Source organism: Cryptotermes secundus, unplaced genomic scaffold (assembly GCF_002891405.2).
Source record: "Cryptotermes secundus unplaced genomic scaffold, Csec_1.0 scaffold3482, whole genome shotgun sequence".
Lineage (NCBI taxonomy): Eukaryota > Metazoa > Arthropoda > Insecta > Blattodea > Kalotermitidae > Cryptotermes > Cryptotermes secundus.
The window spans coordinates 4651-16225 of record NW_019720794.1 but is presented as its reverse complement, the minus strand read 5'-3'; the positions used below and the strand labels follow the sequence as shown (position 1 = coordinate 16225).

Genomic DNA, 11575 nt, shown 5'->3' with positions numbered 1-11575 from the left:
GAACCATACGCGAGTTTGAATTAAGACACATAAGATGAATAATCTTAACAAGTTTTAGTATTTACAAATTTATTATAATTGACAAATATGTACTTTTTAAATAATTTTACAAAGACGTATAATGGCAAGCAATGCAATAGCTTAGCGTAAATAAAGCACCTGATGATGGCACTATGTTGCCGAAACATGTTGTGAAGTAACAGGTGAAATTGAGTGCACTACAAGATGGCCACCACATACATATCATGGAAGAATTAGAAGTCGGTCTGTGAACAATTTATTTATGTGTAATATTTGGAGTGTGTAATTGAGTGAGGCTGTTATGGTTCTTGTGTTAGAAATCTGTGAAGACTAGTTTAGATAAAAGGAAGATTTTAGTGTGGAGTGATTGCAAATTGTGTAAAGCAGCAATAGTGCAATAATTAATTTACTTACGATCTCGAGGTGGTTAACAGATCCAACTTGAACCCCATCTTTAGTCACTGTGACACATGAAAATATACTGAACACACAGTATGCTACACAAGAGAGTGAAATGTTCCACATTAGACTGTAACATGTCAATTTTTATAACACACCAATGTCGTGTACTACTCTGTACTATATTCAAAATGGTCCTAAACACTAGTAACAGAATCTCAACCAACTGCAGGGTTTACATTTCTAATCTACACCACAGTCAGCAAGATTAGGGGCTGCAGCAACTGCTCACTCTTCTAACCTAAGTGCCTTCCCTTCACTAACCACAATACACGTGTAACAGCACATTCAGAAGTAAACTGGACACTGAATATAAAAAGCAAGAAACAGCTGCATAAAAAGTAAAGCTATCTCTGTAACAGGCTATGGAGGCCCATAGGGTTGTGAGACATTAAGGCTACCACATTTTATATAAAATCAGGTCATGAATGGCAGTGAGGCTGGCAGTCTTCTACAAGAGACAGATACATAGCAGCAGAAGGACAACATTTTCAAATGCCATCACACTATGACCTCCAGTAAATGCTGATCTTGTGTGGAAGCCACACACTTTCCCAGTGTGTGCACAAACTAAAGGCAAATACCATGGTTTCCAAAGCTCCATAAAAAAGGCAGACTGCAGATACTTTAAATCTGCAGGTGGTAAGATTGCTATATAGTATATTATACTAACATACAATAAACTGTACCCAACTCTGCTTTGTAAAAAGTAAAAAGTAACAGGCCATGAAGGCCCATAGGGTTGTGAGACGTTAAGGGTCTCACATTATCTAGACAATCAGCTCAAAGATGGCAGTAAGGTTGTCAGCCTTACGCGCCGGCCGCGCAGCACTCCCCAGGAAAATTATTTAATTAACTCCTGGTTCTCATTTCTGTTAGAGGCTGAGGAAACCCCAGGGCCTAGTGCGGCCGGAAGGATTAGGTCAATTGAAAATAATCCAATGACCTCATCGCGACTTGAACCCGCGACCTTCTGGCTTGTTTGTACTGAACTATATTATATTAAGAGATATTGCTTTATGTTCTTCAATTCATGACAGTAATACCACAAAAGAAGTGTGCAAATATGCATCAGTGTGCTCCTCCCTGGCAGCCCTATTCCTTCATGTCATTCATGCATTTCCAAGCATTTCCTGGTTGCTACTTGATACTGATGCTTAAATGTCACTGAAACTCTGTTAACTGGATGAAAGTGTGATAATGTAATGTAATGTAATGTAATGCAATGCAATGCAACATGGAAGAGAAGTTAACTTGGTTTATTTACCTCCTCTGGTTGTGGAATTCTTGCATCCACAGACTGCACCATCTTGGAAGTGCCCTGCACACACACTTGTCCAGCATGGACTACTATCTGGCCTGCAATGCAAAATGGTGTTAACACATTGTTGTGATGTACACAGAATACAGCACAAGATTTATTTCTCTTTCATTAGTGACAAGGATTGAACCACAGGAAGTGCTGTTATTTCCTGACTGGCTGATGACCTGTTCTAATGAATGCCACCAACCAAGCCTACATGTAGCTCCCCCTAACACGAGTTACGCCTGAAAGCAGGAGTAGAGCTGTCATTTTCAAATATAATATTCAAATGGGAATCTCGTTTCATACCATGTCAGGCAAAGCAAGGCACTCAGAACAGTGACCACTGTCTGCTATTCACTAATCTTGTGTCATGAGACTGAAGACGAGACCAAACATATGCTGCTATACTAACTACCTGAAAGCCTCCCTCCCTTCACCACCCATATATGATGGGTCCTGTCATTCACATCCAGCTGGAGTAGGAGTTGTGGAGTTCTCTATGCACTGCCTACTTCCTTGTCGTACTGAGCTGGGGGTGGTTATATGAGATATAAAATTTATTAAGTTTAAAATGCATTGTAGAAATTACATTTCACCACTGTATCTACCGAACAAGGTCCACACATGCTGGGATAGAGGAATGAACCTGAGATGACACATACATGTGGTATAGGGGCTCCTCATAGTTGGTGCACAGCTGAAGAGCCAGATGATGCACAATCCTAGCTCACCCACAAACTCGACACAGATTTTCTTCACTGATACAGCTCACACTCTGCCAATATACTGTAACAATTATACAGAGCTTTACAAAATATAAATCTGAACATGCTGCACAGAGTGAAACAAAAGGAATAATGTCAAATATATTGTACAACACGTGTCCTGTGATTTTCAGTTTTCAAGATACACTTCACTGTCAAGTGGCACAAGCTACTGAATTATCAACCTATGGGCCACCCAGTAGTCACACAAGGTGTTCCAAGCAGTGCCTGGCATGGTGCCCTCTCCAATACATGTTGCCATCAACCACTGTTACAGCTGCTTGAAGTCTCTGTCCCGACAGGATCCCGCAACCAAGGAGGTCTCCATGTCCAGTGCACTGGAACACCTTTGTGCTAAAACATGACATCTGCCTTACAGCTAGGGGTACATCTTCATGTAGCAGATGGGGCACCACAACAATGTCCCCAACAATTATCCCATGCCTGAGGTGGACACTGAACAAACTTCCTTCATCTGTCCATAGAATGTTATGTGAAGTGAGCTCGTCTGCAGTGTGTCAAGTGTTGTGGCCATTTGCAGGAGTGCGTCCCTAGAGGGTGACTGTCTCTGGAAACAGATCAGCTCTACACAAGTAGTGGACCCTCAGTTGGGATGGTCCCAATTATTGTGTGATATCTACTGACTGCTGTTATGGCTGATGTCTGTACAGTCCATAGGTGAGTTACATTCAAGTGTTCTGTAGACGTGACACAGAGACGCTGCTTCCACCTTCGAAACACATTACGGCATAGTGCCAGCTGTATGATCTCCACCTGGATGATGAAATACACATTCCTGTGCAGCAGTACCAGCTCCACTGTTACATGCACTTTGGTTTAGGAGCATGTTGCAGCATTGCTCATGTGTGTCCTGAGTACTAGCAACAACACAGCTCAGAAGTATGTTACTGCATTTGACAGTGACATTCATCTCCAGAACTGACTAGCACAAACTCCCAGGAGTTCTGTGCGATAAGAGGGAAACGTTTGCAAAAACACTTTCAAGTTCCTATACTGTATATAAGGTCTTTGTAGGTTAGCACTGGACCAGAATTAACATATTTTGTCTTCCAAATACTACAATGAGAGGGATCATCTGAGAGCCAAGTTCACCTGCTTCCTGTATTGGCTGCTAAAGCAGAAACCATCATAACACACTCCAGGTCACTTCATAATGCCTTGCCATGCCAGGCCTCACATATCCCCCACCAGGTATGTGCCTGCGGAACAATATGACAGGGATATTGATAGCAACAGTTGCAATACACTTACAGTTTGTCTCGTGCAATAAGTCTGCTCACGCCTAGCCACAAACACTTCCTTCAGATATCTACTAATTTGTTGTACAGTACCAGGAGGATATAAACATGGATCCCAAAATGCCACTACTACTCCTACCAAGGTGAAAGCCCAAAAGTTTTCCTTTGGAAAGTGGTTGCTTCCTTTCCTGTCCTTCCTAACTCACCCCTTCTAACTTTCGCAAATAAACAACAGAACTGCTTTTATACTGTCTCCACATTTCTGATATCATCCTGTGATTTCTTCATTGTACGAGTACAAGGTGACTGAGTAGTTACATCAGATCACGATGCCATTCAACCATTCAGCCTTCAAGATTCTGCAGCAACCCACAAGTCAACTGAACAAGCACACATAATGAGCTTCATACCATTAGGGTCATTAAATCAAGGAACCAAGAGAAATCAGCAAAATTTTGAGAAACATCAAAGAGACTGTGGAAAAGACACACCTAGATGAGGGGGATAACATTAAGCTAGATTTTACTGAAACAGGGCATGAAAAGTTTGGAGTGGTTTGAACTGGTTCAGGACTCTCAGATAATGGCAAACATTCAGGTTGCACAGAAATGAAGATCCTGATTTAGTAAGGGTACAATGCGCATGTTAATATGTTCAACATAAGAATATCTGCTGCAAGGTCTAATTACCTGCGCTACACTACGCTACACTGCACTGCACTGCACTGCACTGCACTGCACTGATGCTCATGCAGTTCGGTCCTGTGCGCATACAGCAGCCCACTGCCTTATTCTTGCATATCTTCTGCAGCTGCAATTGTTTTGCACTGTTAACACTTTGACTTCCTTCAGACTTTATAGACCTAACTAATAAAATGTAAATGTACTCTATTTTCCACACATGAAACCCATCTACAAGTTGGTTGTACTGTATTTACAAACCACAGTTCTTATAAAGAGAGAGATGTACTTAAATGTGATGACAATAAATGACTGTTTAATACTGTGTTTTATTTATGGCAATATTTCACCACTATCCCTATCATCAGAGAATCCAGTCCTATTCAGAATGAAATCTCTTCCTCAAGCTGCATTCACACACACAAGACACATCTTTGCATAGAGCCTGAACAAAGGCTTAGGACACAACCACAAATTTACAACACAGCAAACTGCCTTCTCAAAACGTTTTCATTCACACGCGACATTTCTCCACAGCAGGAATCAACCAGAAAACCAACAAATCAACTTCTTCCACTTCTTGCAGGGAGCTTTTAGCACCCAATGTTAGATTGGTCTGGCAATTTCAAAAGTGAAACAAAACATATGAATGGAGAAATGTCATGAGCTTGTAAATCTATTTAAAATCGAACTTCAAAAATGAACACATGGATTTCTATGGTGTACTGAAAAGTTCCCAGACAAGGTCAAAAAAAGAAATGCTGGCTCAACTTACTCAATTTTGGTTGCCATCTCCTTCAGAAGTCTCCTTGGGAACGTATACAGTGATTCCATCATTTTTCCCACACTTCAAAAGCACCATGGCAGTCATTTTCCTTAATGCTGTGGAGTACCGCTTACAATTCCCTTTGTATTTCAGTCACTGCTTCAAAACAGTGTCCCTTCAGTTTCATTTTCAATTTGGGGAACAAAGAAAAATCACAGGGGCCTAGGTACGGCAAGTAGAGTGAATGGGGAACGATAACCATGTTAGTTTTGAGGTTTTCACGGCGATGACAATGAAGAAAGTCGTCTTCTGGGTTTAGGCACCGTGTATTCTTCGTTCCTCCGAAACGTCGGCCGAAACGAAGAATACACGGTGCCTAAACCCAGAAGACGACTTTCTTTGATAACCATGTTGTTGTTAGTCACAAACTCTGTGGTTTTCTGGGACGTTTGGGCAGGCATGCTGTTGTGATGAATGAGCAATGCGGTGCATGTTCAAAGGCCAGCTGTAAACTGTCACACATACCTACTTAATGAACAATCTGACTCCTCCCACCTCCCATATGTCATCATTGCATTATTGAGCTCCTCCACAACCCATGCTTAAAAATGATTCTGTTCCAAAACAATAACTGCTGATCTTACCAAATCCTGGATGCAAGAACAAAAGTCAGTGTCCACTGTGGAAACCATCCAGCTTCAAGCACACTACACACCTACAAGGGGAGAACTGTGGACATAACAGAGTACAGATTAAACAAATTAATTTAAGAATGTATTTCCAAAAGGCACAGACATGCCACATTAAACTAATAAAATATAAACTGCTTTTAGGAGGAAACAAGTTTATATGCTAAACTATGAGTATGGTCAGACACCATGTGCAAAACAGAGAACAGACTGTATAAGCAAGAACACTTCAGGTAAATGCCCAGTCTTTTGACTGTACTCAATGCAACGTATATGAAACACTTCAGTTAACCTCCAAAATATATGGTGTATTAGCTCACTGTAAGCATAGAAAACTTCTGTGCTGGAGGGCTGGGGTTCAAACACTCCTAAGCAGAGGAATTTTTATTATTCTGTTATAGTCCTTAAAAAAATATGAATTTTTCAAAATTCAGAATTATTATTGATGGATCATTGTGGGAGTTATAATATTTGATTAAAATTTGGGTTGCTGAAATATGGCTGTCCTGAGGAGGATCACATATTTTTAACATGCTCCAAGAGCGGACATTATGTGATTTGTGGGACATGAGAAGCAATAGCTCATTGGTAGAGAGCTTGCTTTGTATGCCATGGTTCCCAAGTTCAAGTCCGTATGACTTCAGTGAATTTTTTCCTCCCTAAAAGACATCACTGCAAAGGGTGTCTAGTAACATTTTCATTGTAGATGTTGGCAGAGTGTTGCAAGTTGTCGACAAATTGAGTCGAGTATATGGCTAAACCCTCGACTGGATGTTCATCATTTCATCCTCGTCCCATATATCGAGGATCGCAGTCGAAACATCTTATACGAGCTTTTGGCCGAGGATTTTGCTGTAGAGCCGCAGATGAAGTTATTTCTCCGAGGAATGGTAATGAAGAGCCAATCAGAATCAGGGGGCAGGGCCTAGTACAGCCTGTCCTTTTAGTGCTGAATGCAGTTTCTGTATAGAGCAGCTAGACAAGATCTACTAGGCCTCGCCCCCTTGAATCTCATTACCATTCCTCGGAGAGACGACATCATCTGCGACCAAGTTCTGCTCTTGAAGGTCGTTGAAGGTCGTTCCTAGAGAAAAGTAGGTCAGTCATAGAGAAAAGTAGGTCACTCAGAGAGAAAAGTAGGTCATTTGGAGGGAAAAAAGGGAAATTGGAGGGAAAAGGGGCCATTTGTTTACATTAGTTGCCTTATGTATGTGAAGTGCATTAAGCACTAAAATGACAGGATCTACTAGGCCACGCCCTCTTCATTCTGATTGGCTCCTCAAGGTCGTTCAAGGACATGCATAGAGAAAAGTAGGTCACCCCTAGAGAAAAGTAGGTCACACAGAGGGAAAAGTAGGTCATTCGGAGGGAAACTCGGTCATTTGTTTACATTAGCTGCTGTCTTCACAGAAAGTGCATTAAGTACTAAAATGACATGATATACCAGGCCCCGCCCCCTAATTCTGATTGGCTCTTCATTACCATTCCTTGGAGAAATGACTTCAACTATGGCTCTACAGTAAAATCCTCGGCCAAAAGCTCGTAGAAGATGCTTCGACTGTGATCCTCGATATATGGGACGAGGATGAAATGATGAACATCCAGTCGAGGGTTTAGCCATGTACTCGACTCAATTTCTCGACAACTTGCAATGCTCTGCCAACCTCTACAATGAAAACGTTACTAGACACCCTTCGCAGTGGTGTATTTTAGGGGAGAAAAAATTCATTGATTTCACAAGGAATTGAACTTGGGAACCATGGCACACAAAGCAAGCTCTCTACCAATGAGCTATTGCTTCTCATGTCCAGCCAATCATACAATATCCGCTCTTGGAGCATGTTAAAAATATGTGACCCTCCTCAGGGCAGCCATATTTCAGCAACCCTAATTTTAACCAAATATTATAACTCCCACAATGGTCCATCGATTATAATTCTAAATTTCGAAAATTTCACAATTTTTGTTAAGGAGTATAACAGAATAATAAAAATTCCAATAATTAGGTGCCGGTTTGAACACCAGCCCTCTGGCATATGAACCAAGCACTCTGCCACTGGGCTATTTCTTTTCATGCTAGGGTACTCAACTAATCTTCCTCATAAATGGTGGCTACATCATCACTACAAGCCTTCAGGTTTCAACACTATTCTAAATCTGCCCTGTGTTGTACCTTGGACACTACAGATTCTTCCCCAGAATTTAGCTCAGACTTTCTCTCTCTACATAACGGCACAGTTGGTCAGCCAACCAAGCATGGCTACCTGCTGTGACTCTGAACAAGCTGTCAGCTATACTCTTCCTCAGTGAACACTAGAAACATGGAATATTTTTGAGCTCCACTTCACACAAACCAATTACCTGGTCCTGTAGCCAGGTCCACTTGTGTGATCTGTTCCTCGAGATCAGGATTTCACTGTGCATAATTATTTTGAGGGGAGACTGGATTTGTAGATCTGATGAAGGAAGTAACATTTCTGGAAACACAGTGTTGATACAAACGTAAATAGACACACAGCAAGAGAGAACAGGGCTATATGGAGGGTGGGTTATACCAGAGACACAGACATCAAACTGTGAACAGCCTACAGTAGGACAGAATTTATTGAGACAGAATATAAATCTCACATCTTCCAGTAACAGTGCAGTATACATATTTCCCAAATGTGTTCTTTGCAAATCTGCTTTCTTCTACATTTCCCATTTTCATTCATTGCAGACATGCATTAATATCCTTCCTATCCATCACATGCTCAAATTTGTTAATTTCGGGTCGTTGGTCTGTTGTTTAGGGGTACATAATTTTTACAGTGTCTTTCAATAACTTTTCACCACAACAAAAACATTATTTATAAACACTGAGCTCTTCTGGGCTATGAGACCGTGTAGTTCTGCTGGTGGCTACCAGTGTTTCAGAGGAACATGCTGCAGGGCTAAATTACAAGTAACATGCAGGCAGCTGCCCTCTGGTTGCATGACACTGGACCCCAGAACCTGTATTTATATCAGTTCTATTATTCTGCTTACATGATGTGATGTAATCTTATGTCTGGTGCATTTTTAAGACTGAACATCAAAACAATGATGTAGCTGTGGCAGGGAAGGAAATGCAATGGAACACATCACCATAACCTGTTGCACCTGGAGCTCCGATCAGGCCAATAGCCAGTCCATGACATGTGATTCTACAGCTTCCTTCGTGTTCTGGATTCCGACTTGATATGTGCTGCCATCACTACCAACAGGAAGGAGATAACTGCACCTGAAACAGATTCAAAGCCTATTATTCTGTCTCTGTTCCAACTGATATCTTTAAGCAGCAAATTGGGGGCCACAAAGTTTACGCTGTTGCTATTTTTACATCCCAGGATTGTACAAAATTTCATGTAAATGTCCAAACAGTTCATCATCACATGCTGACAGATGGACAACATGCAGAGCCCAGTGATGGGACATCCTACCATGAACATTGTATAATTCCAGACAAAATTTAAATGTAAGTTTCCAATATATGTACTATCACCCATTGAAGAGGTGAGGCAAGTGGCTGTAGAATGGCTGAACTTGACAACTGCACTGCTCATTAGCTTAACAGTACCAATGGTAAGTGGCATCTGAAAAATCATGTCAATGTTTGCAACTTGCACAGTACTGTAACGTGTTTAGGCGATTGAAATGCAGGTTTGGATTGTTAATTGGTTTTATTAACAACCTACAGGTTATAACTACGACTGTAACACTGTTGCTGATTTACACAATTTACAATCACAATGCACTGATCTCTTCAGTCTGTCTGCAGTAGTCTTCATGGCTTTATAACATGGGAACTCCAACAGTCTCCCTAAATCACACACTCCCAATTCCACTGCACTATAGCACACACACAGTCTCCAAATAACATGCTAAACCCTCACATGCTGACCTGTTGTCTCTTGGTTCCAATTTGCTCTCAATTAATCTTCACAATTCATGCTCCATTCTTGTCCTTGTACTCTCAACTGCTGAACCACTTCATCACCATCACTTAAAAACTTAAGCTGCTTTTATTTGTAACTGTCATAATATAGCCTCTGCACTGACCATGCATAAAACAGCCCATATTGTTGTAGAGAAGTGTTTATCGCAACAATGCATAGCAGCAGTCACAGCGCTGACCATATAGAAAACACCGTACTCCTATTGTTGCCTTGTGTGTATTTGGTTGCGAGGAGTTTTAACGGTTACCTAGCAACGCTGTCCATCCACGTTACAGTACATTTTGGCAGGCCCAAGTAACTTTATTTTAAGGATAATACATATGAAGACATGACTGGTTGAAATACAGAGCTGTACTGTAACTCACAGTTTATCTGTTTACAGAGTGGAAACAAATAGAAATTGACTGTTTGGGAGACAAGACTACACAAATGTTTTCATAAGAAGTGTATATCAAAGGGTGGGAAATGTACATCTAGCAGTAAACAGCCGTATGTGTTGAGGTTTCTCTTCTTGTTCCATACATCTGCTGATGAGACAAATGGACTGACAGTACTGTGTGAAGCCACCCCTAACAGTTTCAGAGAGCTTGTATGGTCCTGGTATAACGGATAACTGTAGTTATAATATTTAAGCGTTAGTTGGACCAGTGACTGATCTGCAGGCCTTACACAGGCCCCAGCTCTATGCAGGGAAATGGTTCATTCAGATATCCACAATTTGAACTCACCCTTCATCACATGGCTTGACTGACACTTCAAAATGGCCCATCTTCTGCAGCACTTCTGAAGACAACCAGTTCACACACAGGCACCATTACGTTGCAGAACCTGGAACACCAATAGTTCCCTCAGAACACAATCAATACCAACAGCACTGCTTTAGGCTTGTATTCAGGAGATACTCAGTTCATAACTTGACTAACACAAACTATTCTGACCAAGGTTTTAGTGGTTTTCCTCAGTCTCTCCACACCATACCAGGATAGTACAGCAATTAGGTAATGACCACTTCCTTCCAAATCATTTCCAGTTCATCTATCATCATACCACGTGACAATGGAAGCACTCAAAAACAAACCACTAACAAAATACCAGTGCTTTGTGTTCTTCTTGGCTGAACAACCTGACTTGAGTCTTAGCCTCCTGTGCCAACTTTATCTGGACCTCCCTCCCCAACATCTCCAGACACCAGCTATTCACTTTCAGTACTTCTACTTTTGTATTTATATATCAAGAGGTCTATCTTCTGGGAAAAAACACTGCGCAGTATGCTGAAAATCAACCAACTTTTGTAGGAACATGTATAATCCTCATCTTTGGGGTCAAAGAATGAAGGGGGGAACAAGCGTGAAGCAGGTTGCAAGTTTCCTCTGAAATGTCAGGTTAATTTTCAGCATACTTCACACATTACATCCGAAAAGAGAGAACTCTTCGTAACCACCTATGAGAACCTCAAATCCTGCATAATCTTTAACCTTGTTCTGTGTGCCAAGTTGATATTCAGATTTATATCAATAATTCATAACAGCCTACACAACAACTGCTTTTATACAGTGAAATTATCAGCCTCACACACTACCCTCACTACACTGGACAGCCTAGATTTTTCTGTTGGGGGTTACTTCTATAGCAGAAGGGCCCAACATTTCAGCCA

General features: G+C 41.2%; 1 long non-coding RNA gene across 3 annotated transcripts; it reads right to left on the bottom strand.

The window, feature by feature from the left end:
• Positions 1 to 235: 235 nt before the first annotated feature.
• LOC111873604 lies at positions 236 to 11569 on the bottom strand. 3 transcript variants are annotated; one of them, XR_002844406.2, is made up of 7 exons: positions 10650 to 11569; positions 8306 to 9206; positions 5900 to 5984; positions 4499 to 4619; positions 2449 to 2572; positions 1748 to 1839; positions 236 to 482 (listed from the first exon to the last, which is right to left on the bottom strand). It is a non-coding gene; the product is annotated as an uncharacterized LOC111873604 (long non-coding RNA). The 3 variants fall into 3 exon arrangements; XR_002844407.2 differs by lacking the exon at positions 4499 to 4619 and having other exon boundaries at positions 236 to 1050; XR_002844405.2 differs by lacking the exon at positions 4499 to 4619.
• Between the last annotated feature and the right edge of the window lie 6 nt (positions 11570 to 11575).